Here is a 12,043-nt window from a genome sequence, read left to right on the forward strand (position 1 = left end):
CAGTTCTTTTGTTCTGAGCAAGCTCACTGTTCGGAACCCATAGGACACATAGTAGAGAAGAAGAGTGCTCTTTTCTCAAAAGCAGAGTTTGTTTCTTGTAAGGCGAGCTAGCTTTTGTTTCCCAGTCCTAAATCAATATGAATCACATGCAGTTTCTGGTCCTATGAGTAGAGTTATTTTTTTGGTAAGAAGAGTCACTATTGCGCTCCCATTGCCATACACAGTACAAATAGCACTTGTGTCTGTTCCAATCAAGTACAGTGTATTGGACTGAAGAGGAGCAACTGTTCTTCTCAGTTTCCTAAGCAGAGTTGAACTAGATGTGGCCCGTGTGTATAGGAAGCACAGTTCTTTTGTTCTGAGTAAGCTCACTGTTGTGACCACATAGGAAACACAGTAGAGTAGAAGAGTGCTCTTTTCTCAAAAGCCGAGTGTGTTTCTTGTAATGCGAGCTAGTGTTTGCTTCCCAGTCCTAAATGGATTTGAATCACATGCAGTTTCTGGTCCTACAAGCAAGAGTTTTTTCTGGTAATAAAAGTCACTATTGAGCCGGGCGGTGGTGGCGCACGCCTTTAATCCCAGCACTTGGCATGCAGAAACAGGTGGATCTCTGTGTGTTCGAGGCCAACCTGGGCTACCAAGTGAGTCCAAGGAAAGGCGCAAAGCTACACAGAGAAACCCTGTCTTGAAAAACAAAAAAAAAAAAAAAGTCACTATTGGGCTCCCATTGTCATACACAGTGCAAATACCACTGGCGTCTGTTCCCAGCAAGTACAGTGTATTGGACTGAAGAGGAGCTACTGTTCTTGTCAGGTTCCTAAGCAGAGTTGAACTAGATATGGCCCGTGTGTGTATGAAGCACAGTTCTTTTGTTCTCAGCAAGCTCACTGTTCTGGCCCTATAGGAAACACAGTAGAGTAGAAGAGTGCTCTTTTCTCAAAAGCAGAGTGTGTTTCTTGTAAGGCGAGCTAGCGTTTTTTTTCCCAGTTCTAAATGAAGTTGAATCACATGCAGTTTTTCGTCCTACGCGCAAGAGTTGTTTTCTGGTAAGGAAAGTCACTATTGTGCTCCCATTGCCAAACACAGTGCAAATAGCACTCGCATCTGTTCCCAGCAAGTACAGTGTATTGGACTGAAGAGGAGCTACTGTTCTTGTCATTTTCATAAGCAGAGTTGAACTAGATATGGCCCGTGTGCATAGGAAGCACAGTTCTTTTGTTCTGAGCAAGCTCACTGTTCAGACCCCATAGGAAACACAGTAGAGTAGAAGAGTGCTCTTTTTTCAAAAGCAGAGTGTGTTTCTTGTAAGGCGAGCTAGCGTTTGTTTCCCAGTCCTAAATGGAGTTGAATCACATGCAGTTTTTGTTCCTATGCGCAAGAGTTGTTTTCTGGTAAAGAAAGTCACTATTGCGCTCCCATTGCCAAACACAGTGCAAATAGCACTCGCATCTGTTCCCAGCAAGTACAGTGTATTGGACTGAAGAGGAGCTACTGTTTTTGTCAATTTCCTAAGCAGAGTTGAACTAGATATGGCCCGTGTGCATAGGAAGCACAGTTCTTTTGTTCTGAGCAAGCTCACTGTTCGGAACCCATAGGACACATAGTAGAGAAGAAGAGTGCTCTTTTCTCAAAAGCAGAGTTTGTTTCTTGTAAGGCGAGCTAGCTTTTGTTTCCCAGTCCTAAATCAATATGAATCACATGCAGTTTCTGGTCCTATGAGTAGAGTTATTTTTTTGGTAAGAAGAGTCACTATTGCGCTCCCATTGCCATACACAGTACAAATAGCACTTGTGTCTGTTCCAATCAAGTACAGTGTATTGGACTGAAGAGGAGCTACTGTTCTTCTCAGTTTCCTAAGCAGAGTTGAACTAGATGTGGCCCGTGTGTATAGGAAGCACAGTTCTTTTGTTCTGAGTAAGCTCACTGTTGTGACCACATAGGAAACACAGTAGAGTAGAAGAGTGCTCTTTTCTCAAAAGCCGAGTGTGTTTCTTGTAATGCGAGCTAGTGTTTGCTTCCCAGTCCTAAATGGATTTGAATCACATGCAGTTTCTGGTCCTACAAGCAAGAGTTTTTTCTGGTAATAAAAGTCACTATTGAGCCGGGCGGTGGTGGCGCACGCCTTTAATCCCAGCACTTGGCATGCAGAAACAGGTGGATCTCTGTGTGTTCGAGGCCAACCTGGGCTACCAAGTGAGTCCAAGGAAAGGCGCAAAGCTACACAGAGAAACCCTGTCTTGAAAAACAAAAAAAAAAAAAAAGTCACTATTGGGCTCCCATTGTCATACACAGTGCAAATACCACTGGCGTCTGTTCCCAGCAAGTACAGTGTATTGGACTGAAGAGGATCTACTGTTCTTGTCAGTTTCCTAAGCAGAATTTAACTAGATATGGCCCGTGTGTGTAGGAAGCACAGTTCTTTTGTTCTGAGCAAGCTCACTGTTTGGACCCCATAGGAAACACAGTAGAGTAGAAATGTGCCCTATTCTCAAAAGCAGAGCTTGTTTCTTGTAAGGCGAGCTAGCGTTTGTTTCCCAGTCCTAAGTGGATTGAATCAAATGCAGTTTATGGTCCTAAGAGCAAGAGTTGTTTTCTGGTAAGAAGAGTCACTATTGCACTCCCATTGTCATACACAGGGCAAATAGCACTGGCTTCTGTTCCCAGCATGTACAGAGTATTGGACTGAAGAGGATCTACTGTTCTTGTCAGTTTCCTAAGCAGATTTGAACTAGATCCGGCCATGTGTGTAGGAAGCACAGTTCTTTTGTTCTGAGCAAGCTCACTGTTCTGGCCCTATAGGAAACACAGTAGAGTAGAAGAGTGCTCTCTTCTCAAAAGCAGAGTGTGTTTCTTGTAATGTGAGCTAGCGTTTGTTTCCCACTCCTAAATGGAGTTTAATCACATGCAGTTTTTGGTCCTACGAGCAAGAGTTGTTTTCTGGTAAGGAAAGTCACTATTGCGCTCCCCTTGCCATACACAGCACAAATAGCACTCACGTCTGTTCCCAGCAAGTACAGAGTATTGGACTGAAGAGGAGCTACTGTTCTTGTCAGTTTCCTAAGTAGAGTTGAACTAGATATGGCCCGTGTGTATAGGAAGCACAGCTCTTTTGTTCTGAGCAAGCTCACTGTGCGGACCCTATAGGAAACTCAGTGCTCTTTTCTCAAAAGCAGAGTGTGTTTCTTGTAAGGCGAGATAGCATTTGCTTCCCAGACCTAAATGGAGTTGAATCACATGCAGTTTCTGGTCCTACAAGCAAGAGTTGTTTTCTGGTAAGAAGAGTCACTATTGTGTTCGCATTGTCATACACAGGGCAAATAGCACTGGCGTCTTTTCCCAGCATGTACAGTGTATTGGACTGAAGAGTATCTACTGTTCTTGTCAGTTTCCTATGCAGAGTTGAACTAGATATAGCCCGTGTGTGTAGGAAGCACAGTTCTTTTGTTCTGAGCAAGCTCACTGTTTGGACCCCATAGGAAACACAGTAGAGTAGAAATGTGCCCTATTCTCAAAAGCAGAGCTTGTTTCTTGTAAGGCGAGCTAGCGTGTGTTTCCCAGTCCTAAGTGGATTGAATCAAATGCAGTTTATGGTCCTAAGAGCAAGAGGTGTTTTCTGGTAAGAAGAGTCACTATTGTGCTCCAATTGCTGTACACAGTGCAAATAGCACTCGCGTCTGTTTCCAGTAAGTACAGTGTATTGGAGTGAAGAGGAGCTACTGTTCTCGTCAGTTTCCAAAGCAGAGTTGAACTAGATACGGCCCGTGTGTGTAGGAAGCACAGTTCTTTTGTTCTGAGCAAGCTCACTGTTCAGACCCCATAGGAAACACAATAGAGTAGAAAAGTGCTCTTTTCTCAAAAGCAGAGTGTGTTTCTTGTAAGGCCAGCTAGCGTTTGTTTCCCAGTCCCAAATGAGTTTGAATCACATGCAGTTTCCGGTCCTACGAGTAGAGTTAATTTTTGGTAAGAAGAGTCACTATTGGGCTCCCATTGCCATACACAGTACAAATAACACTTGCGTCTGTTCCAATCAAGTACAGTGTATTAGACTGAAGAGGAGCTACTATTCTTGTCAGTTTCCTAAGCAGAGTTGAACTAGATATGGCCCGTGTGTATAGGAAGCACAGTTCTTTTGTTCTGAGCAAGCTCACTGTTCGGACCCCATAGGAAACACAGTAGAGTAGAAAAGTGTTCTTTTCTCAAAAGCAGAGTTTGTTTCTTGTAAGGCGAGCTAGCGTTTGATTCCCAGTCCTAAATTGAGTTGAATCACATGCAGTTTTTGGTCCTACGAGCAAGAGTTGTTTTCTGGTAAGGAAAGTCACTATTGCGCTCCCATTGCCATACACAGTGCAAATAGCACTGGCGTCTGTACCCAGCATGTACAGCGTATTGGAATGAAGAGGATCTACTGTTCTTTTCAGTTTCCTAAGCAGAGTTGAACTAGATATGGCCCGTGTGTGGAGGAAGCACAGTTCTTTTGTTCTGAGCAAGCTCACTGTTCGGAACCCATAGGACACATAATAGAGAAGAAGAGTGCTCTTTTCTCAAAAGCAGAGTGTGTTTCTTGTAAGGCAAGCTAGCGTTTGTTTCCCAGTCCTAAATGGAGTTGAATCCCATGCAGTTTCTGGTCTTAGGAGCAAGAGTTGTTTTGTGGTAAAAAGAGTCACTATTGTGCTCCCAATGCCATACACAGTGCAAATAGCACTCGCGTCTGTTCCCAGCAAATACAGTGTATTGGACTGAAGGAGATCTACTGTTCTTGTCAGTTTCCTAAGCAGAGTTGGACTAGATATGGCCCGTGTGTATAGGAAGCACAGTTCTTTTGTTCTGAGCAAGCTCACTGTTTGGACCCCATAGGAAACACAGTAGAGTAGAAGAGTGCTCTTTTCTCAAAAGCAGAGTGTGTTTCTTGAAAGGCGAGCTAGCGTTTGTTTCCCAGTCCTAAGTGGAGTTGAATCACATGCAGTTACTGGTACTAAGAGCAAGAGTTGTTTTCTGGTAAGAAGAGTCACTATTGTGCTCCCATTGCCGTACAAGGTGCAAATAGCACTCGCATCTGTTCCCAGCAAGTACAGTGTATTGGACTGAAGAGGAGCTACTGTTCTTGTCAGGTTCCTAAGCAGAGTTGAACTAGATATGGCCCGTGTGTTTATGAAGCACAGTTCTTTTGTTCTCAGCAAGCTCACTGTTCTGGCCCTATAGGAAACACAGTAGAGTAGAAGAGTGCTCTTTTCTCAAAAGCAGAGTTTGTTTCTTGTAAGGCGAGCTAGCTTTTGTTTCCCAGTCCTAAATCAATATGAATCACATGCAGTTTCTGGTCCTATGAGTAGAGTTATTCTTTTGGTAAGAAGAGTCACTATTGCGCTCCCATTGCCATACACAGTACAAATAGCACTTGTGTCTGTTCCAATCAAGTACAGTGTATTGGACTGAAGAGGAGCTACTGTTCTTCTCAGTTTCCTAAGCAGAGTTGAACTAGATGTGGCCCGTGTGTATAGGAAGCACAGTTCTTTTGTTCTGAGTAAGCTCACTGTTGTGACCACATAGGAAACACAGTAGAGTAGAAGAGTGCTCTTTTCTCAAAAGCCGAGTGTGTTTCTTGTAATGCAAGCTAGTGTTTGCTTCCCAGTCCTAAATGGATTTGAATCACATGCAGTTTCTGGTCCTACAAGCAAGAGTTTTTTCTGGTAATAAAAGTCACTATTGAGCCGGGCGGTGGTGGCGCACGCCTTTAATCCCAGCACTTGGGAGGCAGAACCAGGTGGATCTCTGTGTGTTCGAGGCCAACCTGGGCTACCAAGTGAGTCCAAGGAAAGGCGCAAAGCTACACAGAGAAACCCTGTCTTGAAAAACCAAAAAAAAAAAAAAAGTCACTATTGGGCTCCCATTGTCATACACAGTGCAAATACCACTGGCGTCTGTTCCCAGCAAGTACAGTGTATTGGACTGAAGAGGATCTACTGTTCTTGTCAGTTTCCTAAGCAGAATTTAACTAGATATGGCCCGTGTGTGTAGGAAGCACAGTTCTTTTGTTCTGAGCAAGCTCACTGTTTGGACCCCATAGGAAACACAGTAGAGTAGAAATGTGCCCTATTCTCAAAAGCAGAGCTTGTTTCTTGTAAGGCGAGCTAGCGTTTGTTTCCCAGTCCTAAGTGGATTGAATCAAATGCAGTTTATGGTCCTAAGAGCAAGAGTTGTTTTCTGGTAAGAAGAGTCACTATTGCACTCCCATTGTCATACACAGGGCAAATAGCACTGGCTTCTGTTCCCAGCATGTACAGTGTATTGGACTGAAGAGGATCTACTGTTCTTGTCAGTTTCCTAAGCAGATTTGAACTAGATCCGGCCATGTGTGTAGGAAGCACAGTTCTTTTGTTCTGAGCAAGCTCACTGTTTTGGCCCTATAGGAAACACAGTAGAGTAGAAGAGTGCTCTTTTCTCAAAAGCAGAGTGTGTTTCTTGTAATGTGAGCTAGCGTTTGTTTCCCACCCCTAAATGGAGTTTAATCACATGCAGTTTTTGGTCCTACGAGCAAGAGTTGTTTTCTGGTAAGGAAAGTCACTATTGCGCTCCCCTTGCCATACACAGCACAAATAGCACTCACGTCTGTTCCCAGCAAGTACAGAGTATTGGACTGAAGAGGAGCTACTGTTCTTGTCAGTTTCCTAAGCAGAGTTGAACTAGATATGGCCCGTGTGTTTAGGAAGCACAGCTCTTTTGTTCTGAGCAAGCTCACTGTGCGGACCCTATAGGAAACTCAGTGCTCTTTTCTCAAAAGCAGAGTGTGTTTCTTGTAAGGCGAGATAGCATTTGCTTCCCAGACCTAAATGGAGTTGAATCACATGCAGTTTCTGGTCCTACAAGCAAGAGTTGTTTTCTGGTAAGAAGAGTCACTATTGTGTTCGCATTGTCATACACAGGGCAAATAGCACTGGCGTCTTTTCCCAGCATGTACAGTGTATTGGACTGAAGAGTATCTACTGTTCTTGTCAGTTTCCTATGCAGAGTTGAACTAGATATAGCCCGTGTGTGTAGGAAGCACAGTTCTTTTGTTCTGAGCAAGCTCACTTTTTGGACCCCATAGGAAACACAGTAGAGTAGAAATGTGCCCTATTCTCAAAAGCAGAGCTTGTTTCTTGTAAGGCAAGCTAGCGTTTGTTTCCCAGTCCTAAGTGGATTGAATCAAATGCAGTTTATGGTCCTAAGAGCAAGAGGTGTTTTCTGGTAAGAAGAGTCACTATTGTGCTCCAATTGCTGTACACAGTGCAAATAGCACTCGCGTCTGTTTCCAGTAAGTACAGTGTATTGGAGTGAAGAGGAGCTACTGTTCTCATCAGTTTCCAAAGCAGAGTTGAACTAGATACGGCCCGTGTGTGTAGGAAGCACAGTTCTTTTGTTCTGAGCAAGCTCACTGTTCAGACCCCATAGGAAACACAGTAGAGTAGAAAAGTGCTCTTTTCTCAAAAGCAGAGTGTGTTTCTTGTAAGGCCATCTAGTGTTTGTTTCCCAGTCCCAAATGAGTTTGAATCACATGCAGTTTCCGGTCCTACGAGTAGAGTTAATTTTTGGTAAGAAGAGTCACTATTGGGCTCCCCTTGCCATACACAGTACAAATAACACTTGCGTCTGTTCCAATCAAGTACAGTGTATTAGACTGAAGAGGAGCTACTATTCTTGTCAGTTTCCTAAGCAGAGTTGAACTAGATATGGCCCGTGTGTATAGGAAGCACAGTTCTTTTGTTCTGAGCAAGCTCACTGTTCGGACCCCATAGGAAACACAGTAGAGTAGAAAAGTGTTCTTTTCTCAAAAGCAGAGTGTGTTTCTTGTAAGGCGAGCTAGCGTTTGATTCCCAGTCCTAAATTGAGTTGAATCACATGCAGTTTTTGGTCCTACGAGCAAGAGTTGTTTTCTGGTAAGGAAAGTCACTATTGCGCTCCCATTGCCATACACAGTGCAAATAGCACTGGCGTCTGTACCCAGCATGTACAGCGTATTGGAATGAAGAGGATCTACTGTTCTTTTCAGTTTCCTAAGCAGAGTTGAACTAGATATGGCCCGTGTGTGGAGGAAGCACAGTTCTTTTGTTCTGAGCAAGCTCACTGTTCGGAACACATAGGACACATAATAGAGAAGAAGAGTGCTCTTTTCTCAAAAGCAGAGTGTGTTTCTTGTAAGGCAAGCTAGCGTTTGTTTCCCAGTCCTAAATGGAGTTGAATCCCATGCAGTTTCTGGGCTTAGGAGCAAGAGTTGTTTTCTGGTAAAAAGAGTCACTATTGCGCTCCCAATGCCATACACAGTGCAAATAGCACTCGCGTCTGTTCCCAGCAAATACAGTGTATTGGACTGAAGGGGATCTACTGTTCTTGTCAGTTTCCTAAGCAGAGTTGGACTAGATATGGCCCGTGTGTATAGGAAGCACAGTTCTTTTGTTCTGAGCAAGCTCACTGTTCGGACCCCATAGGAAACACAGTAGAGTAGAAGAGTGCTCTTTTCTCAAAAGCAGAGTGTGTTTCTTGAAAGGCGAGCTAGTGTTTGTTTCCCAGTCCTAAGTGGAGTTGAATCACATGCAGTTACTGGTACTAAGAGCAAGAGTTGTTTTCTGGTAAGAAGAGTCACTATTGTGCTCCCATTGCCGTACACCGTGCAAATAGCACTCGCATCTGTTCCCAGCAAGTACATTGTATTGGACTGAAGAGGAGCTACTGTTCTTGTCAGGTTCCTAAGCAGAGTTGAACTAGATATGGCCCGTGTGTGTATGAAGCACAGTTCTTTTGTTCTCAGCAAGCTCACTGTTCTGGCCCTATAGGAAACACAGTAGAGTAGAAGAGTGCTCTTTTCTCAAAAGCAGAGTGTGTTTCTTGTAAGGCGAGCTAGCGTTTTTTTCCCAGTTCTAAATGGAGTTGAATCACATGCAGTTTTTCGTCCTACGCGCAAGAGTTGTTTTCTGGTAAGGATAGTCACTATTGCGCTCCCATTGACATACACAGTGCAAATAGCACTTGCGTCTCTTCCCAGCAAGTACAGTGTATTGGACTGAAGAGGAGCTACTGTTCTTGTCAGTTTCCTAACCAGAGTTGAACTAGATAAGGCCCGTGTGTGTAGGAAGCACAGTTCTTTTGTTCTGAGCAAGCTCACTGTTTGGACCCCATAGGAAACACAGTAGAGTAGAAGAGTACTCTTTTCTCAAAAGCAGAGTGTGTTTCTTGTAAGGCGAGCTACCTTTTGTTTCCCAGTCGTAAATGAAGTTGAATCACATGCAGTTTCTGGTCCTACGAGTAGAGTTGTTTTTCGGTAAGAAGAGTCACTATTGAGCTCCCATTGCCATACACAGTGCAAATAGCACTTGCGTCTGTTCCAATCAAGTACAGTGTATTGGACTGAAGAGGAGCTACTGTTCTTGTCACTTTCCTAAGCAGAGTTGAACTGATATGGCCCGTGTGTATAGGAAGCACAGTTTTTTTGTTTTGAGCAAGCTCACTTTCTGGCCCTATAGAAAACACAGTAGAGTAGAAGAGTGCTCTTTTCTCAAAAGCAGAGTGTGTTTCTCGTAAGGCGAGCTAGCGTTTGTTTCCCAGTCCTAAATGGAGTTGAATCACATGCAGCTTCTGGACGTACGAGCAAGAGTTGTTTTCTGGTAAGGAAAGTCATTATTGCACTCCCATTGCCATACATAGTGCAAATAGCACTCGATTCTGTTCCCAGCAAGTACAGTGTATTTTCCTGAAGAGGAGCTACTATTCTTGTCAGTTTCCTAATCAGAGTTGAACTAGATATGGCCCGTGTGTTTAGGAAGCACAGTTCTTTTGTTCTGAGAAAGCTCACTGTTTGGACCCCATAGGAAACACAGTAGAGTAGAAAAGTGCTCTTTTCTCAAAAGCAGAGTGTGTTTCTTGTAAGGCAAGCTGGCATTTGTTTCCCAGTCCTAAATGGAGTTGAATCATATGCAGGTTCTGGTCCTACAAGCAAGAGTTGTTTTCTGGTAAGAAGAGTCACTATTGCACTCCCATTGTCATACACAGGGCAAATAGCACTGGCTTCTGTTCCCAGCATGTACAGTGTATTGGACTGAAGAGGATCTACTGTTCTTTTCAGTTTCCTAAGCAGAATTGAACTAGATCCGGCCATTTGTGTAGGAAGCACAGTGTTTTTGTTCTGAGCAAGCTCACTGTTCTGGCCCTATAGGAAACACAGTAGAGTAGAAGAGTGCTCTTTTCTCAAAAGCAGAGTGTGTTTCTTGTAAGGTGAGCTAGCGTTTGTTTCCCACCCCTAAATGGAGTTTAATCACATGCAGTTTTTGCTCCTACGAGCAAGAGTTGTTTTCTGGTAAGGAAAGTCACTATTGCGCTCCCCTTGCCATACACAGCACAAATAGCACTCACGTCTGTTCCCAGCAAGTACAGAGTATTGGAGTGAAGAGGAGCTACTGTTCTTGTCAGTTTCCTAAGCAGAGTTGAACTAGATATGGCCCGTGTGTATAGGAAGCACAGCTCTTTTGTTCTGAGCAAGCTCACTCTGCGGACCCCATAGGAAACTCAGTGCTCTTTTCTCAAAAGCAGAGTGTGTTTCTTGTAAGGCGAGATAGCATTTGCTTCCCAGACCTAAATGGAATTGAATCACATGCAGTTTCTGGTCCTACAAGCAAGAGTTGTTTTCTGGTAAGAAGAGTCACTATTGTGCTCGCCTTGTCATACACAGGGCAAATAGCACTGGCGTCTTTTCCCAGCATGTACAGTGTATTGGACTGAAGAGTATCTACTGTTCTTGTCAGTTTCCTATGCAGAGTTGAACTAGATATAGCCCGTGTGTGTAGGAAGCACAGTTCTTTTGTTCTGAGCAAGCTCACTGTTCTGGCCCTATAGGAAACACAGTAGAGTAGCAGAGTGCTCTTTTCTCAAAAGCAGAGTGTGTTTCTTGTAAGGCAAGCTAGTGTTTGTTTCCAAGTCCTAAATGGAGTTGAATCACATGCAGTTTCTGTTCCTACGAGCAAGAGATGTTTTCTGGTAAGAAGAGTCACTATTGTGCTCCAATTGCTGTACACAGTGCAAATAGCACTCGCGTCTGTTTCCAGTAAGTACAGTGTATTGGAGTGAAGAGGAGCTACTGTTCTCATCAGTTTCCAAAGCAGAGTTGAACTAGATATGGCCCGTGTGTGTAGGAAGCACAGTTCTTTTGTTCTGAGCAAGCTCACTGTTCAGACACCATAGGAAACACAGTAGAGTAGAAGAGTGCTCTTTTCTCAAAAGCAGAGTGTGTTTCTTGTAAGGCGAGCTAGCGTTTGTTCCCCAGTCCCAAATGAGTTTGAATCACATGCAGTTTCCGGTCCTACGAGTAGAGTTATTTTTTGGTAAGAAGAGTCACTATTGGGCTCCCATTGCCATACACAGTACAAATAACACTTGCGTCTGTTCCAATCAAGTACAGTGTATTGGACTGAAGAGGAGCTACTATTCTTGTCAGTTTCCTAAGCAGAGTTGAACTAGATATGGCCCGTGTGTATAGAAAGCACAGTTCTTTTGTTCTGAGCAAGCTCACTGTTCGGACCCCATAGGAAACACAGTAGAGTAGAAGAGTGTTCTTTTCTCAAAAGCAGAGTGTGTTTCTTGTAAGGCGAGCTAGCGTTTGATTCCCAGTCCTAAATGGAGTTGAATCACATGCAGTTTTTGTTCCTATGCGCAAGAGTTGTTTTCTGGTAAAGAAAGTCACTATTGCGCTCCCATTGCCAAACACAGTGCAAACAGCACTCGCATCTGTTCCCAGCAAGTACAGTGTATTGGACTGAAGAGGAGCTACTGTTCTTGTCAGTTTCCTAAGCAGAGTTGAACTAGATATGGCCCGTGTGCATAGGAAGCACAGTTCTTTTGTTCTGAGCAAGCTCACTGTTCGGAACCCATAGGACACATAGTAGAGAAGAAGAGTGCTCTTTTCTCAAAAGCAGAGTTTGTTTCTTGTAAGGCGAGCTAGCTTTTGTTTCCCAGTCCTAATTCAATTTGAATCACATGCAGTTTCTGGTCCTATGAGTAGAGTTATTTTTTGGTAAGAAGAGTC

This window comes from Peromyscus eremicus, unplaced genomic scaffold (genome assembly GCF_949786415.1).
Source record: "Peromyscus eremicus unplaced genomic scaffold, PerEre_H2_v1 PerEre#2#unplaced_60, whole genome shotgun sequence".
NCBI lineage: Eukaryota > Metazoa > Chordata > Mammalia > Rodentia > Cricetidae > Peromyscus > Peromyscus eremicus.